Source organism: Miscanthus floridulus, chromosome 3 (assembly GCF_019320115.1).
Source record: "Miscanthus floridulus cultivar M001 chromosome 3, ASM1932011v1, whole genome shotgun sequence".
Lineage (NCBI taxonomy): Eukaryota > Viridiplantae > Streptophyta > Magnoliopsida > Poales > Poaceae > Miscanthus > Miscanthus floridulus.
The window spans coordinates 128,122,361-128,134,678 of NC_089582.1; the positions used below are offsets into that span (position 1 = coordinate 128,122,361).

Genomic DNA, 12,318 nt, shown 5'->3' on the forward strand with positions numbered 1-12,318 from the left:
AGCCCGATCAGGCACGTAGCTTCGCCCCGCCACCGCTGGAAGCGAAAGCAGCGCGAAGCCGTTTTCCTCTGTAATAAGCACTCCAGTGGCCGTCGTCCACCCACGCGGGCGAAGAGTGGAAGGCATCGTCGTCTTCGTATCGGGACCGCTGGAGTCGCCGCCGCCCTCAGCCTCAGCTTTTTAGATAACGGAACCAAGGTCCCCCAGCCTCTGCATCTTTTTGGATAACGTAACCAAGGTCCCCCAGCCTCTGCATATGTACTTGTACACAGCCTCAGCTAGCTCAATGATTGGGAGCGCCAAGCCGCTCGCGGCGCCGCTGCAGGCCCGCCCGCCATCTCCCGCCGGTCGCCGCCTCGCCCCCTCGTACTGCGCCCCTGACACCACCCCAGCTCTCCAGTCTCAGTCTGACGGCGCCCCGCCACCACGCCCGGATGAGACCGCCACGTCCCACGCGCCGCGGTCGGGCCGCCGTGTGGGGCTGGACCGGTGGTCCCGGTCACGGGCGCTGCGGTCGGGCCGCCGTGTGGGGCTGGACCGCGCGGCGCTCTCCTCGGCCTCGACCTCGGCGCCGCCGGTGACCAAGACGTCGCGGCCCGAGGACGCTGCGGTGGTGGCGGTGGAGGATGGCGAGGACGACGACGTGTGCGTGGCCGAGAGGGACGATGCGGCCGGGAAGGCCATCTACATAGTGTCGGACGGCACCGGGTGGACCGCGGAGCACTCGGTGAACGCCGCGCTCGGACAGTTCGAGCACTGCTTGGCCGACCGCGGCTGCGCTGTCAACACCCACCTCTTCAACTTGGTAAATATCTCGCCATGACTCCATCCATATACTTTTTTTTGTGTGCTGGAAGTACGTTCATGGTGTGCTAACTGCTGACAGAGTGAGTAGTTATCATGGAAGATGTCCTGTTTTGTCATCTAACTATCGAATTAGCCAATTAGGGGCCCTGCAATTTTTGGACTGTAGCTGTAAATTTTGATGATGCCACAAGTGTAACTGAATAATTGAATGTGAAATGCTAATTTGGAGAAATGAAACTGAGGAAGAGCCAGATCTTGGAGGATAAATCTGTTACCGTACTAGTGCTACAAGATCACTTTAGAACAGGAAATATGTATCTAGATACAAACTACGGCAGAATTGGTAGTCGCCGACAAATCTCGAGCCGCAGCTCGCCGCCAGTTCCGGCACCAACCAAATCGGATTCCAGTTTGCTTCCTCTCCTTCCTAAATAGCTATCTCCCTGTTACAGCTGTGGACACAGTGTACACCAGACGCAGCTGGGCTAGGCTAAGTCTTAGAGCATCTCTGAGAGTTCCCTAAACATTCTCATAATCCTTCTTTTTTTTTTAGAAAGATGAGGAAAAAAACCCTCTCCAACAACTCCTAATATTTACTCTTAATCTTTTAGGACTTGGAAAATTCCTCCTCCTTCCGCGTAACTTTATGCGGACGAAGCCATGCGCGGAAACGGAAGGAAGGTGGGCGTCGGTGACGGAGTCGTGGCCGCGGCCAAGGGCGCTGTAGGCATGGACGTCGACGATGGAGTCGAGGTCGGAGCTGATGCAAGGACGCGACCAATGGGCACTGCTGGCGTGGGCGGCGCAGTTGCTGTCGTGACCGTCGTCGTCGGGGCGGAGGTCGCGGACGGCGAGGTCGTGCAAGATGGCTGAATTGATGGCGTAGCTGCTGCAGGGGCGGTCTTGGTGGCCTCCACACCACTGCTGCAGGTGGAAGGCCGCAACACCATCTGGACATCCATCCAGCAGCAGTTATCATAGATGCAGCGTCCATGGAGTGCCCTTTGAGCTTTAGATGCATCATGGTCTGGGAGGAAGAAGATGTACGCCACCATACAACTTGTCCTCTCCAAAACAAACACCTTGTTGCCGCCGTATGGTCCAAAGACACGGGATACGCGCGGCGACGAAGAGGTTCGCGTGGAAAAAAAGAAGACTGCAGAAAAAAAAACGTCAAATGGGACCAGCATTTGATTTTTTAGAAGTCAAATGTTAGGAACTATTGGAGATGAACTTCTTTTTTTCTCCTAAAACCTTTTTAGGAGTTGGCAAACATAGATTTTTAGGAGGAATGTTTAGGGAACTATTGGAGATGCTCTTACTTCTTCAATTCTGGGCCGACGACGCGTTGGTTTGGCTTCCTGGGCCTCTTGGTCTTCATGCCTTCTCCTGGAGTCTTGGCCCATACCGTGACATTCCCCCCTCCTTGAAACACGGCTTGTCCCCAAGCCGTTGGTGAAGTTAGCTTCCGTGAAACTTGATCTGCATCTTCCCAAGTGGATATGTCAACTAGTAGTCCAGCCCACTTGACTAGAATTTGAGTAACGACTCTGTTCCTTTCTCATGGAAGATGGTACTCTACTACTTTCTTCAGTAGTGCAATATGGGTGGATAGAGAAGTGTCCGGTATGCAATACTATCAGCTCTCACTGCTCCTTCAACAATGTCGATACAGATTGCTTGGATAGTTGATTGGCAAATAATTGACCGATGTATGTCCTGAACTGAATGAAGATAAGCTTGCACCCATAACTCACTCATCATGTAGGTCATAGGGGTTCTCAGGTACACAAACACATCATGTTGACTGAATTGGGAAGAAATCCAAAGTCTGGGTTGTCTTTCTTCTGAATTTTCAGTGATGTTCTTGTTTACCTCTAGTAATTTGAGCTGTTGCGTCTGCCAGCATATCCTCTGTATTTGCACCCTTGTAACTGCTTCAGTATACTTGATGTCATGTGGAGTCCAATACGTATCAACGGAATCACTGAAGTCTGTAAAAATCCCAAGCTGATGCAACATTGTAAGGTCTTTGAGACCTCCAAAATGTAAGTGCTGATGAGCTCTGGGCCCCTCTCCATCTCAAGCTGGTCATAACCCTTTATAGACCCACAACTATTTCTGCATACAATCAGACACCGACAACCTGCTTGGAACACGAGCACTTGAACCACCATGAATGATTGGTCGACTTTCTTTGATGGGGTACTAGCAAAAATCAGAAGCAATGCCCAAACCGAACGAGTATCCTTGCTGCTTGCAACAGAAATTAAGTCCACATTTTCCTTGTAAGGTAGCAGACACACAAGCATAAATTGCACTCCTGTTGGACTGTACAACTGATATGCACTTATATTATTCCAGAGTAGCCATAGATTAACCTGTGCTATTAATCATCCATTTTTAATACTTCCAGAAGCCATCTGACTTGCAAGTACCATAAAGCCAATAGCATATTTCAGCAACTGGCAATGCCCATGAGTTAAGTTGCCCTCCTTCAAATCAAGCTGTGCGTAGTTCTCCTAGCTGAAAAACGTAACTGCTAACCAAGTGCATGCATAATCTTTGAATAGGTGGTGGCCAAGGTTCAAATTTCCATGAGACTCCAGAGAGCAATTTGTAAAGCACATGATGGGTATAACTTGTGACTAACATGAGGGCACCAAGAGCACTAGGCTTGTACAATTTAGAAATAACTCTGTAATTTTCTGAGGATGGAGATAGATCAGGAACACTTATCTGATGCTTAATCCAAAAGTATGTGATTAAATAAAATCCCCCATTCAAGAGCATAGACATGCCTGCAGCTAGTATCTCAGTGAAAAGCCAAATCTGAGAAAAATTTGACAGAAATAGGTCAACAGCTGCTTTTCTGTTGCCCTCGTCAACTTGTGCAGCACTTTGAAGAAACTGAAACCACTGCAGCTTGTGAGGTGAAGTAGATGGATTGAAACCCAGATTGAGAGTGTGCCAGGGTGAGGACTCAAGCAGAAATCCATCAGTCAAAAGTGTCTTCTCAGACCATGATCTAGCCAAATCAATAAACTGAAACCATGGAGGCTTTGACATCTTACTACCTTGCTGAAGCCTGGCATTGCTAGTACTTGGTGGATTGCTAAAGGCCATGAACATATCTAACAGGTGACTGCAGCATGTCTGTAGTTTGGAGATCATCACATGCTACAAATTCAACAATGATGTTGCTGGTGTCGGTAGAGTAGCAGCCACTCAACGATACTGTTTTCACCTTGGCATATTCATATATGCCTCTGGCGTGCGTGGTCTGCAGGTGTTCGCTCCAAGTGATTTGGGTGTCGGTAGCAATGTTGTGAGGTGGGATCGAAGCCAAGGAAGCTGATGGCTTGGTCACAAACACCGGAACACTGGCGATGTTGTAGAGACCCAGCGTCGAGCACCTGGTGGGCGAGGCATAGAGGAGCTCGGTGGTGCCAATCTGGAAGGCAGGAGTCGCTTCCTGGCTTGGAGTGGAGGTTAGGGAAGGGGTGGGTGAGGCCGAGGCGGCCTTCACCAGGTTGCTGGTGGTGGGGTTGTTACCCAGGACGGCGTTGCGTGCGTTGGCGTCGTAGATGATCCGCGCCCCGCGCTGCACGGCGAAGAGGTTCGCCGCAACCTTGCGCGCCGGGTCCCGGGCTGGAAGTAAATCGACGGAGGGGAAGCCAATGCGGGCCTGGGCGGCGGGCGGGCGGTCGAAGAGCTCGTTGGGCACTGGCCCTTCGAAGCCGTGGAAACGGAGGCCGAGGTGCCTGAGGTTGGGCTTGGGCGGGTTGAGGTCGTGGGAGAAGAGGTAGCGGTGGAAGTCGTCGAGGGTGAGGAGCGGGGCAGCGCGCCAGATGAGGCTCCAGTGGTGGGAGAGCACTGCCATGCGAGCGGCGTCCTTGATGAGGAGGCGAGAGACGATGTCGCGTAGGAGCGAGTCGGGGAGGCGGTTGAGGTGGTCGACGCCCAACTGGAAGCCGGGATCCGCGTCTTGCGGTGGTGCCGAGGTCGGTGAAGGCATGAGCGACGCCGAGGAGGTCGTCGCCGGCTTGGTCGAGATGGTGGGGGCGCTGGCCTCTCGTTCCTCTGTGTCGGTGGTGAGGATGGAGGTCGAGGGAGGCAACGAAGGCGTCGGTTGCTCAGTGGGGCTGTGCCACTGGGCGTTCATCTCCTCCAGCTTTGCTAGAATCTTGGCCAACATCTCCTACGTCGTCATGGTGGCATGAACTCCAAACGAGTTGGTAAGGCTCCCTCCGGCACGGTGGTGAGGCTCCCTGGATCGAGCTGAATCCTGATACCAGATGTTACGGTACTAGTGCTATGAGATCACCTTAGAACTGGAAATATGTATCTAGATACAAACTATGGCGGAATAGGTAGTCGCCGGCAAATCTTGAGCCTCAGCACGCCGCCAGTTCCGACGCCAACCAAATTGGACTCCAGTTAGCTTCCTCTCCTTCCTAAATAGCTATTTCTCTGTTACAGCCGTGGACACAGCGTACACCAGACGCAGCTGGGCTAGGCTAAGTCTTACTTCTTCCATTCTGGGCCAACGGCGCGTTGGTTTGGCTTCCTGGGCCGCTTGGTCTTCACGCCTTCTCCTGGAGTCTTGGCCCATACCGTGACTCCATATACTTTTTTTTTCCTACGTTCATGGTGTGCTAACTGCTGGCAGAGTGAGTAGTTATCATGTAAGATGTCCTGTTTTGTCATCTAACTATCAAATTAGCCAATTAGGGGCCCTGCAATTTTTGGACTGTAGCAGTAAATTTTGATGATGCCACAAGTGTAAAATGAAACTGAGGAAGAGCCAGATCCTGGAGGACAAATCTGTTACGGTACTAGTGCTACGACATCACTTTAGAACTGGAAATTTTGTTCGTTAAAATTTTGTCTCGGTCTTGTACGCACATTAATAATTGTTTATGCAGAGGCAACTATGTATCGGGCAGTTGGGATACTAATTATCAACGCACATTATGTTATTTATTGCCATGACTAGTTTTTTTCCTTGTCTGTTTGTGTTGATCATATTGTTGGAGAAAAAGCAGATGTTTGTCATATTCTTCTCTCAGGAAAATCCCGACTAGATGCTAGTTATCCACTTTTCTACATGCGTTGGCTTTGAAAAATGTTAGATGCACATCACTTTTTGGTATTAGGCTGCATCTTTTGTAAGTATAACAGCTTCTGATAATGTTCTGTAGATTGACAACACGGATCGACTTCTTGAGGTAATAAAGCAAGCAGCAAAGGAAGGGGCACTGGTTCTATATACCCTTGCTGATCCTTCAATGGCTGAGGCAGCTAAGAAGGCCTGTGATTTCTGGGGTGTTCCATCCACTGATGTTCTTCGGCCTACTGTTGAAGCCATTGCTTCTCATATTGGTGTTGCTCCATCTGGAATTCCACGAAGCTCTCCTAATCGAAAGGGTCAGCTAACAGAAGATTACTTTCAACGGATTGATGCTATTGATTTTACCATCAAACAAGATGATGGGGCTCAGCCACAAAACCTCAACCGTGCAGACATTGTACTTGCCGGCATTTCACGTACAGGGAAGACACCATTGTCAATATATCTAGCTCAAAAGGGATACAAGGTAGCGAATGTGCCAATTGTGATGGGAGTGAATCTTCCAAAGGCTCTTTTTGAGATCAACCAAGACAAGATTTTTGGATTGACAATAAACCCAGTGGTTCTTCAAGCAATTAGAAAGACTAGGGCCAAAGCTCTAGGTTTTGTTGATGGGTATCAGAGCAATTATGCTGAAATGGAACATGTGAGGCAGGAACTGGCCCATGCAAATCAAATTTTTGCTCAAAATCCAAGGTGGCCAGTCATTGGTAAGTCAAGTTAGTTGTATTCATGAAACCTTTTGTTTGTTATTTCTTTGTTTAAAAACATGCTTTGATACTGTTTTCATGCAGCCGTCACTGGAAAAGCTATAGAGGACACAGCTGCTGTCGTTGTGAGCATTCTCCAGGACAGGAAAGAGAAGTGCTCCATGCCACGCATATCAAAACGGTACTAGCATTTTGTTCTATCCCTTCTACTACACCTTGTAACGTGTGCATGTTTTGATAAGCTCCGTGTCAACTGTCAAGCACCAGAGCATTTATGTTTTTTTTGTTGGACCACCTTCTAGGTGGCGTTTGTATGTTGAAGATAACTTGATGTTTAGTGCAGCAGAAACGAATGTATATTGCATTTACGACCTTCTGTTGGCCTCACTTTATTTGGTCATTAGAGAAATTCTATGCCAGGTAAAATAGTAGGGTGAAATGCCTTTGTGCAAATTACCAGAAAATTAGAGTAATATATCTCCTGCAGGAAACTCAACCCCATGACCACAAAACTTCTAGTTGTCTGGGTGGCAGAGACAAATCATTACATGTGAACCTGAATATTCTAACTTTCCTCCTGAACAAGCATTTTTCAAGGCAGTATGCTCGGTTGCTCACCTTTGTTTTTTCAAGTATTCGCCCATAATATTGTTTGATTTTTTTGGTTAAAAAATACGCACTTTTGAATTAGATAGGCTAACCTTTCCCGAAAGGAGTTCAAAATGTGTTCGTACCCAACCTGAAGATTAGATGCCATTGGTTTTTGTTGATTTTTCTTTTGCTGTTTCTTTATCAAGTCCTGTTTCAGTTTTCCTGTTAGTGTTCATTTAACTTGGTAGATCTTGCTCTTTGGTCCCGATGCCTTTACAATGACCACATAATGTGGAATGATGTTTTCTACTCTTTCTATTTTTTCTGGTTGCTGTTCGAACTAAGCATCTTGTGGATGTGGTTGAAAGTACCAGGATGAACTTCTGGTAGTATGTGTGCTTGGGTTTATCTGATGGACAAGGAACACCCTGAAGTGAGATACAAACATCTAGTCACTGAAAGTCTGGTTGAGATGAAACTGTAGCAGACTCAAGAGCTGGCATGAGGATCTTTGAAATGGTCTTAAGATAATCCTTACTACTTGATATTTGTTTCCATTTGATACAACTACATAGAAACAGGCTATACTTGCAACTGAGTGAAAACGAGTTTTAGACCTGAAAAATACAAGATATGGCTACTGTTTTTTTAGGGAAGGTACCTGGCGCATTTTATTGATTTGAAAACAATGTTACATCGTTCACTAGGGCTTCAGGAATGAAGCTAGGGGGTCCATCGACCCAAAAACAAGATTGCTTTGACTGAACAGCTATGCTTACTGTTGGTGTCAATCAACATTCAACCACACCTCTCGAAAAAAATGCAATTTTCGTTGAGTTGCTAGTGTAATGCTGTCGAGGCTTCCAAAACAGTGTTCACTCTAGACAAGTAGCATGAGATTTTTAGCATTAGACTGAGCAACTTGAGAAATCCGTTTGTGTTGTTGCAGGGTGGCTCCAGTTCTAGTCTACGATGTCAGAGGTGGTTAACACTCATATCGAGTATTAGAAGGTCTTTGGTACGGAGTTTTAAGTCTATATACTCGGCTTCGCTGAAGTGATTTGAAAAGCCATAAACCTATTCAATCCGGCAAATTTTATCTAAAAGTCTAGCTGGCTAGATTAGTATAGCCAAACAAATACCGATGTAGAGCAGAGAAGAGAGGAGGGAGAGGAGAGATTGGCTCTCAAGCTGGATGCGAGAGTCTATGTAGTGCTGGGTTCAAACATTAAGTGAATTAAAAGCATACTCCGCGCGTTGCTGCGGTAATTGCAGATTAGTGGATTGCGTGGTATGATGATGTGGATAACAAAATACTTGTGTCTCGCTAATATGGACATCATAGTTGCATGTAATGGATTTTAATTGTGTATGATAGTACATTGTCTAGCTGGACATCTTGCATGTTGAGATGAATAGATAGTGATGTTTTGTTTAGTGGATTTTAATTGTATGTGATAGTGTATTGCCTAGTTGGACAACTTGCATGCTAAGAAAAATAGCCAGTGTGGTTTTGTTTTATAAGAATATATATAAGATATATAAGATAAGATATATATAAAATATAATATAAGATATAAGATATATATAAGATACAAGATAAGATGTGAGACATGGTTACAAATAAAAGACTGCTATTGAATAGATTGACTTTTTACGAGTTGGCTAGTAGCCAAACACTTCTCTATCGTTGGACTTCCTCCTAGTGCCACAGAACACCACTACTGGTAGCGAAAGCAACGCGAAATCGTTTCCTCTCTGACTACTCCCGTCCGTCGTCCACCCACGCAGGCGAACAGTGAAAGGATCTTCTCGTGACCGCTGGACTCGACGCCGCCCTCAGCCTCACCTAGCTCAATGATTGGGAGCGCCAGGCCGCTCGCGGCGCCGCTGCAGCCGCCGTCCCCCGCCGGTCGCCGCCTCGCCCCATTGTTCTGCGCCCCTGACTCCTCTCCAGCTCTCACCCGCGCCGTCGAGAGCCCAGGCCAGTCTCAGTCTGATGTCGCCCCGCCACCACGCCCGGATGAGGTCGCCTCGTCCCCCGCGCGGCGAGCGAGCCCGCAGCTCAGTCGGTGGTCCCGCTTGCGGACGCTGCGGTCGAACCGCCGGCCTGGACTGGACCGCGCGGTGCTCTCCTCGGCCTCGTCCTCGGCCTCGGCGCCGTCGGTGACCAAGACGTCGCGGCCCGAGGACGCTGCGGTGGCGGTGGAGGATGGCGAGGACGACGTCGTGTCGAACGGGAAGTCCATCTACATAGTGTCGGATGGGACCGGGTGGACCGCGGAGCACTCGGTGAACGCCGCGCTCGGACAGTTCGAGCACTGCTTCGTCGACCGCGGCTGTGCTGTCAACACCCACCTCTTCTCCATGGTAAATATCTCGCCATGCCTTCAAGTACTTTTTTTTTTTTGCTCGAAGTACGTTCATGGTGTGCTAACTGCTGACAGAGTGAGTAGTTATCAATTATCATGGAAGATGTTCAGTTTTGTAATCTAATTACCGAGTTAGCCAATTAGGGGCCCTGCAGTTTTTGGACTGTAGCTGTAAATATGGATGACGCCACAAGTGTAACTGAATAACTGAACGTGAAATGCTAATTTGGAGAAATGAAACTGAGGAAGAGCCAGATCTTCGAGGACAAATCGTTGACTGCTAGCTTTACGAATGGAATTTAACACCCTGGGAATACAATGGCACCCTGCTCTGTAGTGATATGTGCACAAGTTTGATCTATTTTCAGGTTCATTATAGTACAACTACTATCAATTACTGTGCTATGCTACAACTTCTCAATTTGAGGGATAATTTATTTGTAATACAGAAATTTCATGTTTTGGACGTTTTCTTTGAGTGAAGATAAATTCGCAATCTCCAAGGGTATGCATATGGATCATGTACTGGGGTAGACGGTAGAGGCAGAAGTTTTGTGCAAATTCATAACTGCAAGGTTTCTTCATGCATATCTATTTATTTTATTGGTTAAAATTTTGTCTCGGTCCTGTACTCACATTAATAATTGTTTGTGCAGAGGCAACTATGTATCAGGTAGTTGGGTCGTTGGGATACTAGTTATCAACGTATTCTCTCACACCAAACCAGCCAACAGTACTTTTAGCCATGGCTTATAAGCCAAACAAGCCCAAACGAACAGGGCAAAGGTTTTTATTGCCATGACTAGTTTTTTTTTTGTCTGTTTGTGTTGATCATATTGTTGGAGAAAAGCAGATGTTTGTCATATTCTTCTCTCAGGAAAATCCCGACTAGATGCTAGTTATCCACTTTTCTACATGCGTTGGCTTTGAAAAATGTTAGATGCACAACACTTTTTAGTAATAGGCTGCATCTTTTGTAAGTAACAGCTTCTGATAATGTTCTGTAGATTAATGACATGGATCGAATTCTTGAGGTAATAAAGCAAGCAGCAAAGGAAGGGGCACTGGTTCTATATACCCTTGCTGATCCTTCAATGGCCGAGTCAGCTAAGAAGGCCTGCGATTTCTGGGGTGTTCCATCCACTGATGTTCTTCGGCCTACTGTTGAAGCCATTGCTTCTCATATGGGTGTTGCTCCATCTGGAATTCCACGAAGCTCTCCTAGTCGACCGTGTCAGCTAACAGAGGATTACTTTCGACGGATTGATGCTATCGATTTTACCATCAAACAAGATGATGGGGCACAGCCAGAGAACCTCAACCGTGCAGACATTGTACTTGCCGGCGTTTCACGTACAGGGAAGACACCATTGTCAATATATCTAGCCCAAAAGGGATACAAGGTAGCAAATGTCCCAATTGTGATGGGAGTGAATCTTCCAAAATCCCTTTTTGAGATCAGCCAAGACAAGGTTTTTGGATTGACAATAAACCCAGTGGTTCTTCAAGCAATTAGAAAGACTAGGGCCAAAGCTCTAGGTTTTGGTGATGGGCAGAGCAATTATGCTGAAATGGATCATGTGAGGCAGGAACTGCTCCATGCAAATCAAATTTTTGCTCAAAATCCAATGTGGCCAGTCATTGGTAAGTCTAGTTGTATCCATGAAACCTTTTGTTTGTTATTTCTTTGTTTAAAAACATGCTTTCATACTGTTTTCATGCAGCGGTCACTGGAAAAGCTATAGAGGAAACAGCTGCTGTCGTTGTGAGGATTTACCTTGACAGGAAACAGAAGTACTCCATGCCACGCATATCAAAACGGTACTAGCATTGTGTTCTATCCCTTCTATTACACCTTGTAATGTGTGCATGTTTTGATAAGCTCCGTGTCAAGCACCATAGCCTTTATGTTTTTTTTTGTTGGACCACCTTCTAGGTGGCGTTTGTATCTTAAAGATAACTTGAAGTTTAGCGCAGCAGAAACAAATGTATATTGTATTTACGACCTTCTATTCGCCTCACTGTATTTGGTCATCAGAGAATTTCTATGTCAGATAAAATAGTAGGGTGAACTGCCTTTGTGCAAATCACCAGAAAATTAGAGTAATTATGTCCTGCAGGAAACTCAACCCAATGATCACAAAGCTTCTAGTTGCCTGGGTGGCAGGGACAAATCATTACATGTGGACCTGAACATTCTAACTTTCCTCCTGAACAAGGATTTTTCAAGGCGCTCGGATGCTCACCTTTGTTTTTTCAAGTATTCGCCCATAGTATTGTTTGATTTTTTTTGGGTTAAAAAATACGCACTTTTGAATTAGATTGGCTAATCTTTCCCAAAAGGAGATCAAAATGCATTTGTACCCAACCTGAAGATCAGATGCCTTCAGTTTTTTTTTTTGGCTAATTTTTCTTTTGCTGTTTCTTTATCAAGTCCTGTGTTCAGTTTTTCCTGTTACTGTTCATTTAGCTTGATAGATCTTGCTCTTTTGGTCCCGATGCCATTACAATGATCGTATAATGTTGAATGTTGTTTTCTACTGTTTCAATTTTTTCTGGTTCCTGTTCGAACTAAGCATCTTGTGGATGTGGTTGAAAGTACCAGGATGAACTTCTGGTAGTATGTGTGCTTGGGTTTATCTGATGGACCAGGAACACCCTGAAGTGAGATACAGACATCTTGACACTGAAAGTCTCGTTGAGA

At 46.5% G+C, this 12,318-nt stretch overlaps 1 pseudogene; it reads left to right on the plus strand.

The window, feature by feature from the left end:
- The first annotated feature begins 111 nt into the window (after positions 1-111).
- On the plus strand, positions 112-11,635 carry LOC136542405 (uncharacterized; annotated as a pseudogene).
- The last annotated feature ends 683 nt before the right edge of the window (positions 11,636-12,318 follow it).